This window comes from Chionomys nivalis, chromosome 9, assembly GCF_950005125.1.
Source record: "Chionomys nivalis chromosome 9, mChiNiv1.1, whole genome shotgun sequence".
Taxonomy (NCBI): domain Eukaryota; kingdom Metazoa; phylum Chordata; class Mammalia; order Rodentia; family Cricetidae; genus Chionomys; species Chionomys nivalis.
In genome coordinates, this window is record NC_080094.1 from 79,252,151 (window position 1) to 79,277,571 (window position 25,421).

Sequence of the window (25,421 nt, forward strand, 5' to 3'; positions counted from 1 at the left end):
TACAGAAATATATTTCAGATGGCTAGGTATTCTACAAACATTTGAAGACTATTAAATTCATTGATACTATAACTTGATGTGTAACTTTTATTTTACACTATGTATCTTTATGATGAAATCTCCTGAAAAGCTTAATCCCCAGGGAAATTATTAACCCTGATAAATTCAAGGAAATTATGCAAAGCAGATAAGGTTCAGTAGGCATGAATGTCCATGTCTAGAGTCTCTCCAGCATTCCAATGATTATATGTCATATTTAAGCTCTCTAAACATTCTAAGCGGAATTATGGTGAATTGTGATGGAATTGGTCCTCTGTTGCTTATCCTATTATCAATATACAAACATGTAAGATGAACCATATAACAACAAATGTGACAAAACTTATGGAATAATGTAATTGGGATGAACATAAAGTAATATTTTGTAGTGTTATTTTTAATTTATGAGAGAATGGAAGCCTAAACTCCTATTTCTTTAACTTTATAAGGTAGAGACAAGCTCTAATTCAGAAATTCCAGTTTTATGTAACTTTATACTGCCACAGTTTTAAAACTCCCCCACCCTTGCCATCAGGTTCCTTCAACATGCAATATACCATGAAATTAGATATCAGTCAACTTAAGGTGGAATTTTTGGAAATGAAAAAATTCCATGCAAAATGAGTGTATTAAGTAACGGGACTTGACCTCTTCTCAGGTGAATCTAATATTTTTCCAGGGCCGAGTTACTTTCCTCTCTCAGTTAGCTTGCCTTTAAACTAATTTTGTAGCATGTGAGGTGACTATTTTAATTTTCCAATTTGTAAGTCCTTTTCCATTTTCCAGATCATTACCATTTAAGATGTTCTGATCATCCTTCTTGAGAGTTTTTGTAGTAATTAAAGGAAGTCCTTTGAAGGGTCCCTGACCTTAGGTAGTACTCGTGTCATTCTCCGACCATCATCAGGCTCAAGAGCTTGCTCAGTATCCCATCACCCCTGCCTTAGAGGACAGACTTCCATTTACACATCAACAAAAATTAAATGCTCACATTGTGCCAAGCACTATGACCATCACTGGGTCAGTACACTGTCTATGAAAGGAAATAACAACTATAACATGTTCTAATAAAACCTGTAATAAAAACAAAGTATTTACCAGATTTTGTGTGAGCTCAGTGTGATAGGGTCAGACAAGGAATTCTTGGTAGAAGACAGCTGCATTTATATGGCATATCAAATGTAAATCACAGAAAAAGCGCACAGGAACTCTGTGACATTTTTGTGTGCCCCAAGGAAGTATAAAACCCTTAACCAATAAAATAATAAATTCTTTTCATTCTAATTCCAAATGTCTCAAACTCTTCCCACATCTCTATTCTAGTGCTATCATAGCTATCCAATAATACTACCACATTCATCTAAATTTTCATCATCTCTCACCCAAATTATCATAAGTATTCTCCATGTTCCTATACTTGCTTATTGAAATTCACTTTTTCCTAGCAGCTAGGCTTATTTTTTTGAATTATAATGATGCTTTTTTGTACGCATGTGCACATGTGTATGTGAGAGAGAGAGTGTGTGTGTGCCTTCTTCAAATACATACATGCGCATGTAAAATGTCAGAACTAGGAGTTTGGTTCTCTCCATCAACCAGGAGTTCCAGGGATAGGGTCATTGGGCTCACATACTTTTACCTGTTAAGCTATTTCACTAGCCTCCAGGGTTGTTTCATATATAACTTAAACCTTTGCTTTTGAACTAAATTTTGAAAGAAGAAAAACATTTAATACACCCTAACAAGTCCAATCATCTTGCATTTGAATTTACTCTCCACCTCTTATTTTCCTATCACTTTTCTTTCTTTCTTTTTTTTTTTTTCTCATTAAACTTGCTTTAATGGGTCTCAAAATTCTGTGACAGATTTTTGGTCAAGTTGTTTCCATTAAAAAGTACTGATTTTGAAAACTAATAACTTAAAACTGCCACACACAGCCGGGCGGTGGTGGCGCACGCCTTTAATCCCAGCACTTGGGAGGCAGAGGCAGGCGGATCTCTGTGAGTTCAAGACCAGCCTGGTCTACAAGAGCTAGTTCCAGGACAGGCTCCAAAACCACAGAGAAACCCTGTCTCGAAAAACCAAAAAAAAAAAAAAAAAAAAAAAAAAAAAAAAAAACTGCCACACACAAAAAAAAAAATGGTCCACAAAACATTCTCCTTTCTTTCTGAAGGTTTTACAATGCATTGTTATCATTAACCAGTCTTTTACTATTAAACTTAAATGGCCAATTGAGACAAACAGTTCTGAGACCGTTCTTCCACCACTGATTAAGACTGGGGTGGCAGGTGTTAGGGATAATATTCATTTAGCCTTCTGAGCTTTCTGGGCAGACTTGGTGACCTTGCCAGCTCCAGCAGCCTTCTTGTCCACAGCTTTGATCACACCCACAGCAACCGTCTGCCTCATGTCACGAACAGCAAAACGACCCAGTGGAGGATAGTCAGAGAAGCTCTCGACACACATGGGCTTGCCAGGAACCATATCAACAATGGCTGCATTTCCAGATTTCAAGAATTTCGGTCCATCTTCCAACTTCTTGCCAGAATGACAATCAATCTTTTCTTTAAGCTCAGCAAACTTGCATGCTATGTGAGCTGTGTGACAATCTAGTACAGGAGCATAGCCAGCACTAATTTGGCCTGGGTGGTTCAGGATAATCACCTGAGCAGTGAAGCCAGCAGCTTCCATTGGTGGGTCATTTTTGCTGTCACCAGCAACGTTACCACGTCGAACATCTTTGACAGACACGTTCTTCACATTGAAGCCCACGTTGTCCCCAGGAAGAGCCTCACTCAAAGCTTCATGGTGCATTTCAACAAACTTGAATTCTGTTGTCACGTTGACTGGAGCAAAGGTCACCACCATGCCAGGTTTTAAAACACCAGTCTCCACTCGGCCCACAGGGACAGTCCCAATGCCACCAATTTTATAGACATCCTGGAGGGGCAGTCGCAGAGGCTTGTCAGTTGGACGAGCTGGTGGCAGGATACAATCCAAAGCTTCCAACAGGGTGGTTCCACTGGAACTACCATCTTTGCGAGTGACTTTCCATCCCTTGAACCAAGGCGTATTAGCACTTGGCTCCAGCATGTTGTCACCATTCCAACCAGAAATTGGCACAAATGCTACTGTGTCGGGGTTGTAGCCAACTTTCTTAATGTAGGTGCTGACTTCCTTAACAATTTCCTCGTATCTCTTCTGGCTGTAGGGTGGCTCTGTGGAATCCATTTTGTTGACACCAACAATAAGCTGTTTCACACCCAGGGTGTAAGCCAGAAGTGCATGCTCACGGGTCTGCCCATTCTTGGAAATACCAGCTTCGAATTCACCAACACCAGCAACAACAATAAGGACAGCACAGTCAGCCTGTGATGTGCCTGTAATCATGTTTTTGATGAAGTCTCTGTGTCCTGGGGCATCAATGATAGTAACATAGTACTTGCTGGTCTCAAACTTCCACAGGGAGATGTCAATAGTGATACCACGCTCACGCTCAGCTTTCAGTTTGTCCAAGACCCAGGCATACTTGAAGGAGCCTTTTCCCATCTCCGCAGCCTCCTTCTCAAACTTCTTGATGGTTCGTTTGTAGTGGACTTGCCGGAATCGATGTGTCTAATGACGACGACGTTGATGTGAGTCTTTTCCTTTCCCATTTTGGCTTTGAATTAGAGGTGGTTTTCACAACACCTGCGTTCTGACGGCAAACCCGTTGTGAAAAAGCCCTATCACTTTTCTGTACAAGGTATTTAGTGTAATGATGGCTATCTCTGCCCGGACTTAGCTGGATTTTACATTATTATGCAAACTTACCTCTGGCTGTATGCATAAGGCTGTTTTCATACTTAATTGAGCAGGGATGATCTACCATGGGTATGTGTGACATAACTTCCACATAGAGGGAAAGCTTGTTGAGACAGCATTCTTTCTCTGCATCCTGACTGCAGGCACAATGAGACCAATGCTGGATTCACTCCTCATGCAATATCTTCTGCACCATGGTGGACTGTACCCTTGAATTGTGAGTAAAAATAAGCCCTTATGTCCTTAAGTTACTTTTGTTGTATTTTGTCATGACAATGAGAAAAATAACTAATATATACTCTTTATTCTATTTCCAAGACAAAGTACCTTCTTTACTACCATACAGAGCCACATAAGAGTTAAGTTGTTCTCACAGTGATTGGGAAGCAGAGTCAGACAGGAAGGGACCAAATAAATGACCTACCCCTCAAAGACATGTTTCCAGTGACCCACTTCCTCCACCAGAGTCTCACCTAATAGATACTATACTATAAATGCAAGGATGAATTCTTCCTTTATTGGAGTTAACATCCTGTAATACAGTCATTTTTAGTAGCTGTCATCTGAAGTCCCTGGTTTGGAGATATATTCCTTCGTGATGATTTTCATAATTTAAACATGAGGCTATATTGCTATAATGATTAAGTGTTTTTTAATAATTGTGTAGATTATCAGAAATATTATGTTATAAAGATGAGACGTACCTAGTCAGGTCAATATTGTCCCCTATTGTAATTTTTTATGTGAAAACTTAATAGCAATTCATTTTTTTTCATTTATTCTTCATTCACACAGTACATACTGACCATAGCCTCCCTTCCCTCCCCTCTTCCCAGTTCCCCCACACCTTCTATCTCCCCTAGACCTACTATTCCTCCATTTCCCTCCAGAAAAGGGTAGGATTCCTAGTAATAACAACCAAAAAGAGCATAAAAATACCCAAGTCTAGTCAAAGACCCTCACATTGAGACTGGACAAGGCAACACAGTAGGAGGTAATGTATCAAGAATAGGCAAAAGAGTCAGAGATAACCTCACTTTCATTGTAAGGAATCCAACAAAAAGCCCCAAGCAATAACCACAGTTGGTATTCAGAGGGTCTAAGGCAGACCCATGTAAACTCCATGGTATAGTCTTTTGTCTCTGTGAGCCCCTTTGAACTCTGCTTAGTTGATTTTGTAGGTTATGTTCTCCTGGTGTCTTTGACCTTCTTTGGTTCCTACAATTCTGCCCCTTTCTGTAAAGCTCCCTGAGTCCCATTTACTGTTTGTTTGTGATTCTCTGCATCTGCTCCCATTATCTGCTGGAGGAAGCATCTCCGATGATGACTGAGTAGCTAGGCACCAATCTATGACTATTGTGTAATATGATTAGGAATTATTTCACTGACTTTTTTTAGTCAGTCATGTTTTGTTCTATCCTAGGTCTCTGGGTCATTCAACTTCCAGAACTGGAAAAACCTAGATGTCCCTTAACTGAAGAAAGGATAGAGACAATGTGGTATATTTACACAGTCCAGTATTACTCAGCTGTTAAAAATATAGCATCATGAAATTTGCAGGCAAATTGATGGAACTAGAAATAATCATCCCGAATGAGGTAACACAGATCCAGAAATACAAACATGGTATGTACTCATAAGTAAAAATTTGTTTTAAGCAAAGGATAATTATACTACAATCCATAGATACAGAGAAGTTAGATAAAAAGAAGCCTAGGAAGAAAACATGGATCTCCCTGGGAAGAGGAAACAAAATAGATTTTGGGGGTGTACTGGAGGCTGGTGGGGATGGGAACACGAGGGATCCCGTGGAGGAAGAAGGTAGAGAGATGACTGGAACTGGTGGATATTTGGGGATAATGTGGAAACAGACTGCAGTGGCAACTTCCTGGAACCTATGAGGTTTATCCTAGCAAGGAATCTTTGTAATGCAGCATATGAAGCCTGAACCAGCCATTTTGTGTAATCAGGCTAAGTTTTTAGTGTTAGGACTTGGACACCAATCCAGCTTCAAAACATGATGGAGAACCTTCTTCAGCCAATGGCCTTCAAGAGGCTAGACTACATTGAGAATGCCCTTGGGTACCACAAAGGAGAGCACCTATCAGCTCTCTCTTTCTTTCTTCTACCTCTCCTGGATCCTGGATTCAGCTCTTATTTCCCATTTGTGCAGATGACTGTGACCTGAGTCCTCTCTAAATAAAGAACCCTTTATTATACTCAGTTCTGAGCTAGTGTGAGATTACTTTATTTATGCTTACCTTAATCTAGCCACTCAGTATGGGATCAAATTCATGCTTACAAGGACTGACCTAAAAGATCTATGCATACTTACCCTTCTTTCCCCTGCCACACTTCCTGGTCCACCAACCAGAGCACATTTTTCACCTCCGACATGCCTGCCACTGCTTCTCCCCAACTTTTCCCACCACAGCACATCATTTTACTCACAGAAATTCCCAGTGTTACATCCACCAGCTGTGGACAGGTCTCCATTCACAGCTTGCAATTGATAGCAGGCTTTGGGTTTTTTTTCTTATTCTGACTACCAATAAACTCTCTCTGTGTATGGTATCACTTTAGTTGTCCTTTATTATTGGTCTTAAATTGTCAAACAAAGCATAGTTTTTAGTATCTTAGCAGGCAACAACGTGCAAAACCAAAGCAGGACTCTGTGCCACAGCTGGTCACATCTCTCCATCACTTGCGTCTCTCTGCCACATGGCTGCAACCACAAAAATTGCTGGCCAATAAAGATTACTACACTACAACAATTTACTGAAACTTCCTAATAATGGTAAATAAATCAATGAATTTGAAAGTTATATGATGACAGACAATATTATCATTCAATAATTTACTAACCATTTTGTTTACACTATGAATGGTATTCTGCAAGGATTAGATGATTTTTCTTATACATAAATTTATTTGATTTTGGGAAATAGCTTTGTTTTTCATGACTGGCTTCAATTAGTTTCAGTGGTCCTTGAAGACTGACAACAGATACTATGGAAGTGCTACTTGTAAGAAGAGATAATTATTTTAGTACAACAGGGAAAAACAAAAAGATTTGAAGCTTCCCAAGATCAAATTCTTGGTGAAGGCTATTTTGCAGAACCAAAGGGCCAGACTCTATATGACAAACACATCTTGTCCTATGCCACACAGTAGCCTTAACTGCTTGAGACAGTATTAAAGAACTAGGAAAATGAATTGAATCATGTACCAGGGTTAAACAGGGCTGGAGAGAACACCTTAGTTACTTTTTACAAAGATTAACTAATACTGTACAGATAGGAGTAGCAGATGCAGAAGATAGATGAGTACTTATTGAATTTCTGGTTTTTGAAAATGCAAACATAGACTGCAAAAGATACTTGGGCCTTTAAAGGTCAGATCAGCACCAATGGAAGAATGAATCATGCATACAATGAATGTTAAGATATTCGACTTATAATACTGAGGCTTGGGTAAGAGAAGCACTTTTTCAATGGTATAAGGAAACACCAAAATGCCAAATTCTTTAATTGTGACAAAATAGGACATTTGGGGAGGGATTGTAGGCAAGGAATTCCTAGAAATAATGTCTCATCTGGGAATGATAAAAATAGAAGGCCTCAATCCTCTGGACTATGTAGAAGATGTGGCAAAAGCCAGCATTGGACCAATGAATGTAGATCAACAAAAAACTGACAAGGCAAACCAACACCATCAGGAAACTCCTTGGGGGACCTCTCGCAGGCTGCCATGTCAAATGTGGTCTACTCATTCCCAGTTACTATGGAGAATATATCTCACCAGGAAAATTAAAATATTCGGTGTCTACTGTGAAAAATTATACTGTTCAGGATGATGAAATAGACATGGAGGATGAATCAAAAACTCCATTAAGGAATAGGAAACACATATTTTGGTAGCCTTCTATAAATGATCAACAGTCAATGCTAAGAGTGCACACTAATAACACGTAATTAAGGGATTACTGGACACAGGTGTGGATGTGACTATCATTACACCAGAATCTTGGTATCTAAATCAGCCTCTTCAAGAGAAAGATGTTCAATTCCTAGGAATTGGAACTCTATCTCATGTAGAACAAAGCATAAGATGGGGTGAATGCATAGGGCCAGAAGGTCAGAAAGGAAGGCTGAGGTTATATTTGGCTAATGTCATATGAATTTAAAAGGTCATGACTTGCTATAGCAATGGACTACACAGATTAACATTCCTGCAATCCCCCAAACTCATATTTCTGGAAAGGATATTATAAGGCACTACAAACAAGAGTCGCCAGCCGTTCTCGCTGTACAAGAACACAAGGAAACTAGCAAGCCTTCAGAGGTACTAATAGCCCTACTTTTAAAATGGTTACTGAGAAACTAATAGGGGTATTTAACAGAAAAGAAACTGCAAGCTTTAGGATAGCTGGTACAGGAGCAACTAGATGCTCACCATATTGAAGAACCAACCTACAGAATTCTCCAATGTTTTTAAAAAGAAATCTGGTAAATGGAGAATGGCGACAGGTCTAAGAGCTGTCAACAAGGTAATTCAATCTATGGGTCTTCTACAATCTGAAATTCCATTGCATTTTTATTGCCTAAAGAATGGCCTCTAATAATTATTAATTTAAAAGGTTGTTTCCTCACTATACCTTTACAAGAAAAGGACAGAAAAAAATTTGCCTTCACAGTGCCTACTTATAATAATTCTCAGCCTAGTAGGAGATATAAGTGGACCATGCTCCAACAGGAAATGCTCAATAGCCCCACTCTGTGACAAAACTTTGTAAGACACCCATTGAGAATAATACATAAACAATTTCCTAAATTTATAATTTCCATTACATATATGATATTTTGCTATCTGATTCAAATGTAGATCCCTTAGAAAGAATGTTTGAAGAAATAAAGAAAGTTTTGCCTAAATAGGGATTACAAATTGCTCCTAAAAAAATACAAAGAGGAGATTCTGTCAATTACTTAGGTTATAAAATAGGCTTACCGAAAATTAAAACACAAAAGGAACAAATTAGGAGAGACCGATTGAGGACTCTTAATGACTTTCAAAGATTGTCAGGAGGCATCTGTAGTATACAACCAACTGTTAACATAACATTTTTCTAATAATTCATTTAAAGAAAACCTTAGATGGGGACAGAAACTTAATAGTCCCAGGGTACTACGCTGAAGCTGAGAAAGAATTCACTGTTGCTGAAGAAAAATTACAGGAGGCACATGAGGACAGGGTAGATAAAAATCTTCTTTGAATTCTAGTAATATTGGTTTCCAGAAACTTCCATACAGGAATTTTAATGCAGAGAGAAGATATTATCTTAGAATGGAGTGATGGAGGTGGGTCTTGTATTTATCTGTTGTTTTTATTGGTTAATTAATAAAGAAAACTGCTTGGCCCTGATAAGACAAAAATTAGATAGGCGGAAAAACAGAACAGAATGCTGGGAGAAAGAAGCCAAGTCAGTAAGTCGCCATGATTCTCCCACTCCAGACAGACGCAGGTTAAGATCTTTCCTGGTAAGCCAGCTCGTGGTGTTACACAGAATATTAAAAATGGGTTAGATAAATATGTAAGAGCTAGCCAATAAGAGGCTGGAGTTAATGGGCCAGGCAGTGTTTAAAAAAATACAGTTTCCGTGTAATTATTTCGGGGAATAAGCTAGCCATGCAGGTGGCCAAGTACCAGAAATGTAGCCCGCCGCTCCTAATACTACATTGATGTGGATTTGAAGGTCAATTTTGTTATATGTATATACATATTTCTAATCTTGATTAAGGTATTGTGATTGTATAGTTCATTTAAAAATGTAATGTATACAGGTTGTTAATGGATAATCATTGATAATTGTCAAGCTTTTAGTCATGTTAGTTAGATTTTCTAGATGTGCACAGATATATTTCAGCTAGATAGGCATTCTTCATATCTTTCAAAGACTACAAAATATGGCATTTAATGTTTTAATAACTTAGGGCTTTTCATGATAATGAGACACGTCTGCTCCTGGCAGCACCAATCTACTTCAAGAGGAAGATGGGCACCAAAGAGGCTCCTTAAGGAGTTTGATAGCCATTTGGGCAAGAAACTGCTCTTGCCTGGACTGTTACATAAACTGGACACAAAAAACCCACAAAAAGAGGACTGCTAAACTTGCCTAAAGGTGAGATGGTTTTTCGGGGTTCCTGACTCATAAAAGAATCTGCAAGACATTCTGCAGGACACAGCAAAAAGTGACTGAACTGTCTTTAAAATTTCCTGCTTGATAAAAATGTCTGCTGGATACTATGGGCCTAAAGGCTAAAGATGGATGCCCCAACAGTACAAAAGAACTTTGGGTGACTGTCCAGGCATTGAGATGTCTCTGTCATTTCTAGAGTTTTCTTATTTCTTGTTTACTTAGGTAATATTATATCCTTATAGAGTCTTTGATGGAGTTAAAATTAAATAAATAGTTATAGTTTTCCTTAGTTATGATATAAGATAAAGTAGATATAAATATTGTAACTGTAATTCTTGCTTGATAACTGTTTTGTTATATGTAATTTTACTATGTTAAAGTTAAAGTCTTTCTTTTTGTTTAAACAGAAAAAGGGGAAATGATGGAGGTGGGTCTTGTATTTATCTGTTGCTTTCATTGGTTAATTAATAAAGAAAACTGCTTGGCCCTGACAGGACAAAATATTAGATAGGCGGAGTAAACAGAACAGAATGCTGGGAGAAAGAAGCCGAGACAGGGAGTCGCCATGATTCTCCCACTCCAGACAGACACAGGTTAAGATCTTTCCTGGTAAGCCAGCTCGTGGTGCTACACAGAATATTAGAAATGGGTGAGATCAATATGTAAGAGCTAGCCAATAAGAGGCTGGAGCTAATGGGCCAGGCAATGTTTAAAAAGTACAGTTTCCATGTAATTATTTCGGGGAATAAGCTAGCCGTGCGGGTGGCCAGGTACCAAAAACGTAGCCCGCCACTCCTAATACTACAATGGAGCTTTCACAACACAAACCAACTAAAATATTTAAGAAACTTATATGGGAAATGCCTCTGAATTAATTATAAAAGGAAAATTGAGACTTATTCAACTAGCAGGAATAGTCCCACCAGAAATTATAGTACCTTTTACTACTGATGAAATTAAAAAATTATGAGAAGACAATGAATAGTGGAAAAAAGCTTGTGCTAATTTTTTTAGGAGAGATTAATAACTAATTATCCCCAGAGCATAAGAGTTAACCTTATAAAGAGAACTACATGGATTATTTCCCAAATTATACATGACATACCAATAACTGGAGCCTGTACATTTTATAATGAAATAAATATATAATATATATATATATATATATATATATATATATATATATATATATAAAATGAAACAAATAAATCAGGAAAGGTAGGTTACACATCAGAAGAGTTAAGTAAGGTGGAACAAAGCCCTTATAATTCTGTCTAAAATTCATAGTTAGATGCTAATCTTGTGGTACAAAGGGATTTTAAAGAACCTTTCAGTATATTTACTGATTTGCAATATGCAGAAAGAGTTGTTTTGCATATTGAAACCGCTGAATTTATACCAAATAATACAGAATTGATTTCCTTATTCATTCAGTTTCAAGTCATAATTAGGAATAGGCTTTGTCCCATATACATAAAACACATAGAATCCCATATGGGTCTGCAAAGTCCTCTAGCACAAGGTAATACAGACATTGATAAATTATCGATTGGAAATTGCTAAAGGCCTCAGAATTTCTAAAAAAGACATCATGCCAGTGTCAAAGGTTTAAAGAAAGAGTTATATATTCCATGGAAACAAGCAAAAGAGTTAATAAAGAAGTGTCCTACTTGCTCTTTCTATAACCAAACACCACTACCTGCGGGGAATATCCCAAAAGGAACTCAAAGGAATGCAATCTGGCAGATGGATGTGTTCCATTTTACAGAATTTGGAAAAAGTAAGATATGTGCATCACACCATTTACACTTATTCAGTTTTTCAATGGGCAACTGTTTTGAGCTCAGAAAAGGCTAATTTAGTATTCACACATTTATTAGAAGTTATGACTCTCATAGGTATACCTGCACAAATAAAGACAGACAATGACCTATCATATGTCTCTAAGAAAATGAAACAGATTTTTTGCTTATTATAATATAAAGCATATTACAGGTATATAAAACAATCATATAGGTCAGGCATTTATATAAAAATCAAACCAAACTATATAGGATATGTTAAACAAACAAAAAGGGATGGAAAATACACCTAGAAATAGATCACATAATGCTTTTTTAACTATGAATTTTATAACGCTAATGAGAAGGAGCAATGACAGCACAGAGACATTGAATAATAGAAAAATCTTCAGAATTAAGTAAGCCAGTATATTTTAAGGATTTATTGACCTCAAAATGGAAACTAGGAAATGTGTTACATTGGGGAAGGGAGTCTCACTCTTGTTTCTACAGGAGAAGAAAAGCTACAGATATCTTCAAAATTAATAAAGATTCTGTTTGAATCTTTCTCTTTAGAAAGATAAATGATAGCTTATTCAAAGAAGTGACAATCCTACAGGTGGTTAAAAAAACTCATAAAGGTTGGGGCAGGGTTCTGTTCTCATCATTGTAGAAAAATTCTCATCTTCAAAAAGTCAAGAGACCCTAGACATTCAGATCCCTAAAGGAGAAAAGACAACTACCCAGAAAGGATAACCAAACAAAGAGGACTATGACTTATGAGGACAGATCACCTGCAGAGTAAAATTTCTGAACATAAATAGTTATTTCTACCACCCAGTAGAATAATAGACTCACTTCAAAATCAAAGCTGGCTTTTGGAGTTGAACAATGGCTATCCTTCTCTAAATACAAGCATGTCATTAAAAGAAAAATTCAGAGTTTTTGTCTCATATCAGGTACCATCTGGTGTGGGACAGAAAGAAGAAAGAATTTAGAGAAAATTTTACATTTCTCTGTACATATTTTTATTTTATGGTACCTTTCATTGAATATATGTCTTTATAAATAATGTTTAAGTTTTTCATAATGAACAATAAATTTTCCTGGAGCCATCTTTGAAGTTTCCAGGAAGAATATGGGGCCCCACAATAATGACTCCACCTGGTTGATATGATGTCATGACATTGATAGCGCTGCTATGAGACAAGTTTTGGTTACCAGTTGCTCAAGATGGTTCCAACTTGGTTAGCTGAAATTGTGCATCTTCTTATGACATTCTGGCCAATACTCCAAATAAGAACTTCAGGAAAACCCTATCAACTACTCAGACTATTTGCAATTATACCAGACAGTAATCTTGAAACTTAAACATCATTTTAGTTTTACGGGATCCCCTGGAAAAGACATTGCCCTCATGACAGCTGAAAATAATTCTAGAAGACAAAAGCCCTTCTTCCAACAAAGCTTGTCTTCAGGGTTAGGAATATCAATTAGGGGTTAATTATAACTGGTATAGGATTCAGGATTAGGGTGGAAATTTTGTAGCTCAGGGATCTTACTACAAAAAAAGAAAATTGAGCCGGGCAGTGGTGGCGCACGCCTTTAATCCCAGCACTCAGGAGGCAGAGGCAGGCGAATCTCTGTGAGTTCGAGACCAGCCTGGTCTACAAGAGCTAGTTCCAGGACAGGCTCCAAAACCACAGAGAAACCCTGTCTCGAAAAACCAAAAAAAAAAAAAAAAAAAAAAAATTGAATGGGATAATAGGTAGATTAGTGTTAACTCACACAAATAACAATAGTGAGTAATAGAGTGAATTAGTTGTGAGCTATTATTTATGCAAAATTTACATTGATATAAATTATTCTTATATAATGATACAAATTCAAATTATATTTGTTATATTGAATATTCTTCTATTTGTATTGACAATATTTGTACAGTTATGCAATGTTGTTTTGTCAGATTGTGAGCTTGCATGTTTTTAAACTCTGTTTAAGACATTTTGTATATTTATACAATTTTAGGATATATTTATCATATTGCATTATACATTTATACCTCTGATCAAAATGCTTATACATTGTTAACATCTGAGACTTTTGTCCCCATTTGCTGCATAATTGTTAAAAGATTTTTTAATATTCTAATATAAAGTCTTAGTCCTGAAGTTATAAAGGTTTTAAACATTATAGGTTAATAGCCATCCATGTACTTCTGAAGGCATCACAATCCCTGACTTCAGACTCTACTACAGAGCTACAGTATTGAAAACAGCCTGGTTTTGGCATAAAAACAGACAGGAGGACCAACAGAACTGAATCAAAGACCCGGATATTAATCCACATACCTTTGAACACCTGATTTTTGACAAAGAAGCAAAAAATCTAAAATGTACAAAGAAAGCATATTTAGCAAATTGTGTTGGCATAACTGGCTATCAACATGTAGAAGAATGAAAATAGATCCATATCTATCACCATGCATATAACTCAAGTACAAATGGATCAAAGACCTCAACATAAAGCCAGTCACACTGAACCTCATAGAAGAGAAAGTGGGGAAGTACACTTGAATGCATTGGCACAGAAGACCAATTCCTAAATATAATCCCAGTTACACAGACATTGAGAGAAACAATTAATAAATGGGAAATCCTGAAACTGAAAAGCTTCTGTAAAGCAAAGGACATAGTCAACAAGACAAAACGACAGCCTACAGAATGGAAAAGGATCTTCACTATCCCCACATCAGACAGAGGTCTGATCTCCAAAATATACAAAGAACTCAAGAAATTAGTCATCAAAAGAACAAATGATCTAATAAAAAAAATGGAGTACAGACCTAAACAGTTAACTCTCCACAGATGAATCTAAAATGGTGAAAGACACATAAGGAAATATTCAATAATCTTAGTCATTAGAGAAATGCAAATCAAAACAACTCTGAAATTCCATCTTACACCTATAAGAACAGCCAGATCAAAAACACTGATGACAACTTATGCTGGAGAGGTTGTGGAATAAAGGGAACACTCCTGCATTGCTGGGGGGAATGCAAGCTGATACAGCCCCTTTGGATGTTAGTGTGGTGATTTTTCAGAAAATTAAGGAACAACCTTAGGTGTTTAGCTGTTTTCCTGACCATACTAATAACTTGTAACCAATTCCCCTAAACAATGACAAATACCACTTTTGGGTCTATATCCAAAGGATGCTCAATCATGCCACAAGGACATGTGCTCAACTATGTTTCTAGCAGCATTATTTGTCATAGCCAGAACCTGGAAACAACCTAAATGCCCCTTGACCAAAGAATGAATAAGGAAAATGTGGTACATTTATACAATGGAGTACTACACAGCAGAACAAAAATAATGACATCTTGAATTTTTCAGAGATATGGATTGAGTTAGAAAACATTATTTTGAGTCAGGTAACCCAGACACATACAGACAATTATCACATGTACTCACTCATAGGTGGTTTTTAAGCATAAAGCAAAGAAAACCAACCTACAAACCACAATCCCAGAAAACTTAGACAACAATGAGGACACTAAGAGAGACTTACATAGATCTAATCTGCATGGGAATTAGAAAGTAGAAAAAGACAAGACCTCCTGAGTAAATTGGGAGCATGAAGACCTTGGGGGAGGGTTGAAGATCCGAGGGGAGAGGCAGGGAGGCGAGCAGAGAAATATGTAGAACTCAACAAAAATCAATAAAAAAGAAAAAAATAAAGTTAAGCATCATAAGCATTCTGATTAAAACCAAATTGTTTGCTACTTTGTTGATTAAAAAAACTGAAGCATAGAAGGGTGAATTAATTTCTAAGCCAAAGAAAAGCATCCGATCTGACAGATGTGATTGATTGAACAGTCACGTTCCATCTTGCATCATATTTTATTGCATCCTGAAATTCTCATGTTTCATGTCTCCACCTGGACCACACTTGCTGATTTACATTCTAGTGTCATCAATTTGGCCCCATATTTTATTTCATTGGGTTCAACAATGGTTTCTTCAGAACTTGGAGAAGTCTTTAGAATATTTTCTACCTCTTTATCTTAACTTATAATACAAAAAGTCATGGTCCCCTCCACAGCTGCTTTAGGGATTGAACTATGAAGATTTTATAAAGTTCATTAGGTGCTTTAGTGTAAGGAGAAAGTGAACAAAAGATTACATTATTGCTGTCGTCATCAAATTAAACAAAACTTAAATTTATCTTTACATATAAATGAATAACAAACAAAAAACCTAACTTCCAATTATCATAATTTTTTTTTAGTTAAAAGGAATTGCTGGGATAGACAAAGGAAAATATCAGGTATCTGGTACAAGGAGGAAGAGGGCTCAATGTTACACTTTATGTTTATTTTTTAATTGTGCATATGTTCTGTGTGTCTACATGTCTGTGTACATATTTACAGAAGCCAGAGGCAGTACATCAACACCAGGAATGCAGTTACAGGTTTGTAAGACACCCAATATATGTGCTAGGAAATGAATACTGGTCCTCAGAAAAAGTACCACTTAGCCACTCAGCTATCTCTCCAGCTCCAAGAAGTTCAACTTTTAGGTGAGGTGCTAAATTTGGTCTTTTTGAGAAGGTACGCTTTGAGGAAAGATCTTAAGACAGCAATGAACAGACCACATCAATGTCTAAAGACAAGCAATTCTATGAACTATGTCCTCAGCCAAGACTCTTCAGGGAGTTCTGAACGGGATGATGATGAGCAAAAGGTAAGGAAGTAAGAGCATTCCTAAATAGACAGAATTCGATTGTGGGCACATAGACCTATACTTAGAACATTGAACACAGGTTTGAAAATATTTTATTCATCCTTTTAAAAATCTTTGTGTTTGAATATGAACACATACTAGAAAATATTAGAAAGATACAATGAACCTGATTATGGAGGCAGAAGTGGTAATGATTTGGAATGTACATGAAAAACAAGAGAGAAATGTAGCACAAATAATAAAAACCCAAAGACAGAAATTTGGATTCAACCCCAAAACCACGAAAATAAAGCAGTCAAACCACTAGAGAAGTCTTACATCTACCAAGGCTGGGTGACTGTAAATTAAGCCAACTAAGCCTCTCCTCCCATTTTATATTCCACCTCTAGTGCTGAGATTAAAGGTGTGTGACTCCATAGGACTGGCATTAAAGGTGTGAGCCACCACCACCTGGATTTGTTTCTGCATTGATCTTGTGTAGCCCAGAATTTGAACACACACAGAGCTATTTGACTCTGTCTTCCAAATTCTGTGATTAAGGTGTGTGACACCATTACCTGACCTCTAGGTGCTTTAGACTTGACTCTAGTCTTCAGACAAGATTTATTTATTAAAATACAAATAATATACCACTACAGAGAAAGAAGGGATGAGACAGACAGAGGCACTTCAGCTTCTGCTTTGGAATGAGGTATACATTAAGTTTAAATTCCTGGTTAATGAGATTTACCAATGCTGATATAATAAGCCAATCAACCCAAATCAATAAATCCAGGTTTATTCTGAGCACAACATTCCTGGGTGGTCCCAGGGGAAGTTGAGGAAACCACAAGGGGAAACCATGAGGTGGGGGCTTTTAAAACTCTTGGAGGTGGAGCTGTGCATGGGCTTTTTCAGGGGTGGAGTAATACCCACTTGGGGTGGAACCCCCATGGTGGGCTTTCTCAGGGGCTGAGTCTGGACTGAGGCAATGGGGCAGTGGTGCTTGGTGTGCAACCTCCACTTGAACATTCCAGACTCTGGATCCCAGGGATTGGGGTGATGCTTCCACTCAAACAGTATACAATCAAATGAATTGTGGAGTCTTGAGTATTTCTGGTATAAATGTGAATGATTAACAGGTCTGAATAAAAAGAAGACAAGAAAAAGACAAAAGATGAGTAGCAAAGCCTCATACAGAGTAAGTTGTTGGATAAGCTCAAAAGAGAATTTGAGATAAGATTCAATCTAATAATGACTAGAAATTCTAGAAACAGGATGAAAAATACTCTTTGACCACAGAGAGTAGGAAGAAAGGACAGGAATAGAAGAAAAGCACACCTTCCTAGAGAAGAGCTCAGAAAGGTAAGGATGGTCCGGTCATCTGGGAATTTAAAAACTGGGCTGACGAACAGAGTATGTAGAGAACTCAGAACTAGTGAGTTGGAAACCAACATGGTAGAGTGCTGACAGTCCCAGCTGTCCTTAATCCTTTCTTAATAAGAAGGAAAGTGTGAGGAAATGGCCTTGGTTCCAGCCTGTGTGATTTCACTTTGTGAGCAGAGGTAATCTCAGAGTATCTGTAAGGTCTGTGTTGGGTTGAATACATCAGAGTTAAATAAACGAGCTAACTGTGAGCTGCTAATTTGGTTCTGATGACAAAGTGTTGGATGTAAAATCATGACCTGAATTCAAATCCCTGTCATCCACATTAAAAAGTCATCATGCCAGCAAGTACTTGTGATCCTAAAACTAGAGAGGTACAAACAAGAGATTGCTGGACCACCAGCACAGCCAATCAGTGAGATCAAAGTTTAGTTACATACTATATCAAAATATAAGCTGGAGAACAATTAAGACACCATAGAGAAACTCTAGCTTCCACAGGTATGTGCAAACACTTGAACATGTATCTGCAACCCAAAAATGTATCTACAACACACTTAACAAAAGAAATAAAACAAGTTGTGTAACATTTATCTTGGATCAGGGTCATCTGAGAGTTCCTGAAGCCATTAAGAGTGAATATCTTTCTCTAAAATTGATCACATGCTCAGTAACAAAGTAAACCTCAATCGATACAAAAAAAAAAAAAAAAAAAACATAGGAATAACACCCTGTTTCTTATCAGGCCACAATTGCTTAAAGTTATAAATCAACAACAACATTAACTGCAGGAAACCTAAAACCTCATGAAAATTGAACAATGTGCTTAATTGAATCAAGGAAGAAATAAATAAAAAAATAAATACTTTCTAGAATTCAATGAAAATGAATGCACAATATACCCAAACCTGTGGGACACTGTGAAAGCAGGGTTAAGAAGAAATTTCATAGCACTAAGTACCTATATAAAAAAGTAGTTAAATCTCACACTAGTGACTGAACAGCACTCTTGAAAGCTTTAGAACAAAAAGAAGCAGACTCACTAAGGAGGAGTAGACAAAAGGAAATAATCAAATTGAGGGCTGAAACAAATAAAAAATCAAAGTAAACAATACAAAGAATCATAGAAACAAAGAGGTGGTTCCTCAAGAAAATCAACAAGATTGACAAACCCTTATCCAAAGTAACCATAAGGCAGAGAAGGAAAGAGAGGGAATATCAAAATTAAACAAAACAGAAATGTAAAGGGGACTGCAGGGGATGCCCCAGCCAATCACCTTGTTTGTAGGGCGGCTACCCCTTAGGCAAATGTTTACCTATAAATCTGGCAATTGTGCTCCCTGCACTTCCCTTTTGTTTCTTGCTCTTCACTGGAACCCTGGTTTTGTAAGCTCTCCCCTTCTTCCCCTTAATAGAGCTCATATTAAGGCTAGCCTGGTTAATCCTATTTGCCGGTCATTTACGCCCCTTCAGGGGATATAGCAACAGACATTGAGGAAATGCAGAGAATCATTACGTCATACTTCAAAAACCTCTACTCTACAAAATTGTAAAAATCTAAAATAAAAGAAAAATTTTCTGGATAGGTAACACAAATCAAAATTAAAGCAAGACCAGACAAAAAATTAAATAGACCTATAACTACTAAGGAAATAGAAATAGTCATCAAAAGTCTCCCAACCATAAAAATCCCAGGGCTGGATGGTTTCAACATAAAACTCTATCAGAACTTCAAAGAAGAGCTAATACCAATACTTTTCAATTTGCTCCACACAGTGGAAACAGAAGGAACATTGACAAACTCTTTTTTGGGAGCTATAGTTACCCTGATACCAAATTCATACAAAGACTAAGCTAAGAAAGAGAATTATAGATCAATCTCCCTCAAAAACATTGATGCAAAAATACTCAATAAAATACTGGCAAGCTGAATCCAAGAACACATCAAAAACTCATCTATTATGATCAAGTTGGCTTCATCCCAGAGATGCAGGGATGGTTCAACATACTAATATCTGTAATCTACCATATAAATAAACTGAACAAAAAGAAAGCTGTATGATCATCTCATTAGATGCTGAAAAAGCCTTTTACAAAATCCAAGACCCCTTCCTTATAAAGGCCTTGGAGAGATCAAGGATACAAGGAATATATCTAAACATAATAGAAACAAGTCAACAGTCAACATCAAATTAAAAGAAGAGAAACTCAAAACAATTCTGCTAAAATCAGAACCAAGACAAGGCTGTCAACTCTTTCATATCTTTTCAATATAGTACCCCAAGTTCTAGCTAGAGAAATAAGACAACAAAAGGAGACCAAACAAATACAAATTGGAAAGGAATAAGTCAAACTTTCACTATTTGCAGATGCTATGAAAGTATACATAAATGACCTCAAAAAAATCTACCAGGGAATTTCTACGGCAGATATTACTTCAATAATGTGGCAAAAATGTTGTAATACGAGCGGCAGGGCTGCGTCCCCGGCACCCGGCCGCCCGCATGGCTAGTTTATGCCCCAAAATAATTACACGGAAACTGTATTCTTTTAATCACTGCCTGGCCCATTAGTTCCGGCCCCTTATTGGCTAGCTCTTACATATTGATCTAACCCATTTCTAATATTCTGTGTAGCCCACGAGCTGGCTTACCAGGAAAGATCTTAACCTGCGTCTGTCTGGAGTGAGAGAATCATGGCGACTCCTTACTCGGCTTCTTTCTCCCAGCATACTGTTCTGTTTACTCCACCCACCTAAGGGCTGGCCTATAAATGGGCCAAGGCAGTTTCTTTATTAAATGAAAGTAACTCCTCCATCATTTCCCCTTTTTTTGTTTAAACAAAAAAGAAAGACTTTAACTTTAACATAGTAAAATTACATATAACAAAATGGTTATCAAGTAAGAATTACAGTTACAATATTTATATCTATTTTATCTCTTATCATAACTAAGGAAAACTATAACTATCTATCCATTCTTCAACTCCATCAAAGACTCCAGAAGGATATAATATTACCTAAGTAAACAAGAACTAAGAAACTTCAAACTCTAGAAATGACAGAGACATCTCGCTGCCTGGACAGTCACCCAAAGTTCTTTTGTACTGTTGGGGCATCCATCTTCAGCCTTCAGGCCCATAGTATCCAGCAGACATTTTCATCAAGCAGGAAATTCCAAAGACAGTTCAGTCACTTTTTGCTGTGTCCTACAGAATGTCTCACAGACTCTTTTATAAATCAGGAACCCCGAAAGACCATCTCACCTTTAGGCAAGTTCAGCAGTCCTCTCTCTGTAGGTTCTTTGTGTCCAGTTTATGCAACAGTCCAGGCAAGAACAGTTTCTTGCCCAAATGGCTATCAAACTCCATAAGGAGCCTCTTCGATGCCCATCTTCCTCTTGAAGTAGTTGGTGCTGCCAGGAGCAGACATGTCTCATTGTCATGAAAATCCCTAAGTTATTAAAATATTTTAAATGCCATGTTCTGTAGTCTTTGAAAGATATGAAGAATGCCTATCTAATTGAAATATATCTCTATATATCTAGAAAATCTAACTAACATGACTACAAGCTTGACTATTATTGATAATTATCCATTAACAACCTATATTTCCTATTTTACATTACATTTTTAAATGAACTACACAATCACAATACCTTAATCAAGATTAGAAATACATATACTTATAACAAAATTGACCTTAAAATCTATACCAATGCAAATTATTCATATCTATATCATATCCCCCTTTAAATGTAAAAGAACATTTATAAACAATATTTGGGAATATGGGCGCAGTTATTTCTCTCCAAACTGCTTCCTGCTGAATGGGGGCGCTGTTATTCAGATCTTTCATGGTGTAACCTGTGTGTCAGGGTCATCTCGGTTGGCAGTTGAGTGAAGTAATTTTCTGAAGGTGTTCACAGCAACCTTTCAGGAGGGCGTGGTCTATCATACCATATTGGGATAGACGCAATCCACAGAGTCTCATCCTCTGTGAAAACAAAAGAAGACCCTCTCCAAAGCATCATATCCTTAGACCCATATTCTGAAATCATAATACCCTTATGTCCATTCTGGTTTAGCTTGGCAGCCCATATAATGAAATGTCTCTCTGCACTTAGCTCCTTTACAGTCAAAAATTTTAAAGAAAACACAATAATACAAAGTATCCAGACTCTCTGTGAATTTTCCATTTTTACGTGCTTATTTTTCTTTATTTCTTTTAATCTATAACTATCTGTACTCTGTCTCTTTAAAGACTTTACCCTTTTTTTAAGACATTAACTTTATTCTTTATATATATTTTTTTCTCTCTCTCAAGCCTACGTACATTCATCCAACAGTGTCTGAATCAGTTCTATTGTGAATCTGTAATTTTTTTACTATCCAGGAGCATTTCTTAAAATGTTAAGCACTTCTTAAAAACTTAAGTTGCACCGTGTACAGATAATACGGTACCACCTGTGTCCTGCCCAGTCGAAACCTTAACTGCGCTGTTATTATGGTAATTACGGTAGTTCCTGCCTGAGACCAGCACAGTTCAGCATGGCGGAGCTGAGCGGCTCCTGCCTCAGAGCCATTTGGTGCCCCTGAGCCACACACAGTTCCAGGCACACAGCAGTCCACATTGCCATCAAGCAAGCCGTAGCACTTTATTCCAAATGCTCCATTCAAAAGCTCTGTCTCCAGCAGGAGCCAGACAGAGATTGCGATGGTGGCACAGCCCAGAAAGCTGGCATTTTAAAACAGCCAGTTTTTTCCTGCTGCTGAGTCAGGACAATTTCTTTGCCGCACGCAACCCAGAAACAGCAAAAAGCTGTCTTAAATTCTCTCTGTGTCCTTTTTAAGCCCTCTCAGGTTTTACGTGGAGTTCATTAGCACGTTGGGTGCCACTCTGTTGTAATATAAGCGGCAGGGCTGCGTCTCCGGCACCCGGCCGCCCGCATGGCTTAGCTTATGCCCCGAAATAATTACACGGAAACTGTATTCTTTTAATCACTGCCTGGCCCATTAGTTCCAGTCTCTTATTGGCTAGCTCTTACATATTGATCTAACCCATTTCTAATATTCTGTGTAGCACAACGAGTTGGCTTACCAGGGAAGATCTTAACCTGTGTCTGTCTGGAGTGGGAGAATCATGGCGACTCCTTACTCGGCTTCTTTCTCCCAGCATACTGTTCTGTTTACTCCACCCACCTAAGGGCTGGCCTATAAATGGGCCAAGGCAGTTTCTTTATTAAATGAAAGTAACTCCTCCATCACAAAAATACAAGACCAACTCAAAAAATTCAGTAGTCCTCCTATGTACAAATAATAAAAGGGTTGAGAAAGAAGTCATAGAAACATCACCCGTCACAATAGCCACAAAGAACATAAAATATCTTGAAGTAAAGCTAACCAAATAAGTGAAAGACTTGTACAACAAGAACTTTAAGTCTTGGAAGAAAGAAATTGAAGAAGATATCAGGAAATAAAAAACTCTCCCATGCTCATGTATGATCAACATAATAAAAATGGCCATCTTACCAAAATCAAGCTACAGATTCAAAGCAATCCCCATCAAAAGGCCAACACAATTCTTCATGGATCTTGACGAAACAATACTTTAGTTTGTTCCTTCAGGATACTTCATATGGAAAAACAAAAAATCCAGGATAGCCAAAACAATCCTGTACAGTAAAGGAATTTCTGGAGGCATCACAATTCTGACTTCAAGCTCTACTGTAGAGCTATAGTCATGAAAACATTTTGGTATTGGCATAAAAACAGACAGATGGACTAATGGAATTGAATTGAATATTCTGATATTAATCCATACATATTATAAACACCTGATTTTTGATAAGGACACTAAAATTATACAATATAAAAAAACCATCTTCAGCAAATGGTGCTGGCATAACTAGATGTCAACATGTAGAAGAATACAAAGAGATCCATATCTATCCCTATGCACAAAACTCAAGTCCAAATGGATCAAAGACCTCAAGATAAATCCAGCCACATTGAACCCGATAGAAGAGAAAATGGGAAGTAGCCTTGAATACATTATCACAGGAAACTACTTTTCTAAATATAACACCAGTAGCAAAAGACACTGAGAGCAACACTCAATAAATGGGACCTCTCAAAACCGAGAAGCTTCTGTAAGACAAAAGACACAGTCACTAAGACAAAACAGCAACCTACAGAATGGGAAAGACAGAAAACTGATCTCCAAAATACATAAAGAACTCAAGAAACTAGACATCAAAATACCAAACAATCCATTAAATGATGGGGTATAGATCTAAACAGAGAATCCTCAACAGAAGAATCTCAAATAATCAAGAATACTTAAGGAGTTGTTCAACATAATAAGTCATCAGGAAAATGCATATCAAAATAATTCTGAGATACCATCTTACACCAGTCAGAAAGGCTAAAATAAAAAACACTGATGACAGTTTATGCTGGAGGGTCTGAGGAGTAAGAACACTCCTTCATTTCTGGTCGGAATGCAAACTTGCACAGCCACTTTGGAAATCAGTATGGTGGTCTCAGAAAATTTGGAATCATTTTACCTCAAGATCCAGCAATAACCCTCCTGGGCATATCTCCAAAGGATGCACATTTATACCACATTTTGTCATCTATTCTTATAGCAGCATTATTTATAATAGCCAGATCTTGGAAACAACCTAAATGCCCCTCATCTGAAAAAGGGTAAAAGATAATGTGATACATTTGCACAATGGAGTGCTACTCAGTGGTTAAAAACAATGACATCTTTAAATTTTCAGGCAAATGGATGGAACTAGAAAAAAATCATCCTGAGTGAGGTAACTCAGACCTAGAAGACAAACATGGTATGGATTCACTCATAAGTGGATATTATATATAAAGCAAAGAATAACCAGCCTATAGTCCAAGACCCCAGAGAAATCAGGTAACAAGGAGAACCCTACGAGAGACATATATGAATCCCTCTGGGAAAGGGAAATAGACAAGATCTCCTGAGAAACTTGGAAGCATGGGGGAGGGTGTAGTGGAGGAGAGGGGAGGAGCATGAGGGAATTGGATGTTCGAAATGAGGGAAGAACAGAGAGGGATAGCAAGGAAAGAGATATTTTGATTTAGGGAGCCATTATGGTGTTAGGGATCAACCTGGCACTAGGGAAATTCATAGGAATCCACAAGATTGACCCCAGTTAAGACCCTAAGCAATAGTGAAGAGGGTGTCTGAACTGGCCTTGCCCTATAATCAGATTGGTGACTACCTTAGTTGTCATGATAGAACCTTCATTCAGTAACTGATGGGAGCAGACACAGAGATCCACAGATAAGCACTAAGTTGAGCTCCCAGAGCCCAATTGGAGAGAGAGAGAAATGATAACATGATCAAAGGGGTCAAGATCATGACAGGGATACCCATAGAGACAGCTGACCTGAGCTAGTGAGAGCTCACTGTCAGTGGGGGAATCTACATAGGGAATCTACAGGAGG

The 25,421-nt window shown here is 37.5% G+C and overlaps 1 pseudogene; it reads right to left on the reverse strand.

The window, feature by feature from the left end:
* Nucleotides 1-2,187: 2,187 nt before the first annotated feature.
* Nucleotides 2,188-3,710, reverse strand: LOC130881627 (elongation factor 1-alpha 1-like; annotated as a pseudogene).
* Between the last annotated feature and the right edge of the window lie 21,711 nt (nucleotides 3,711-25,421).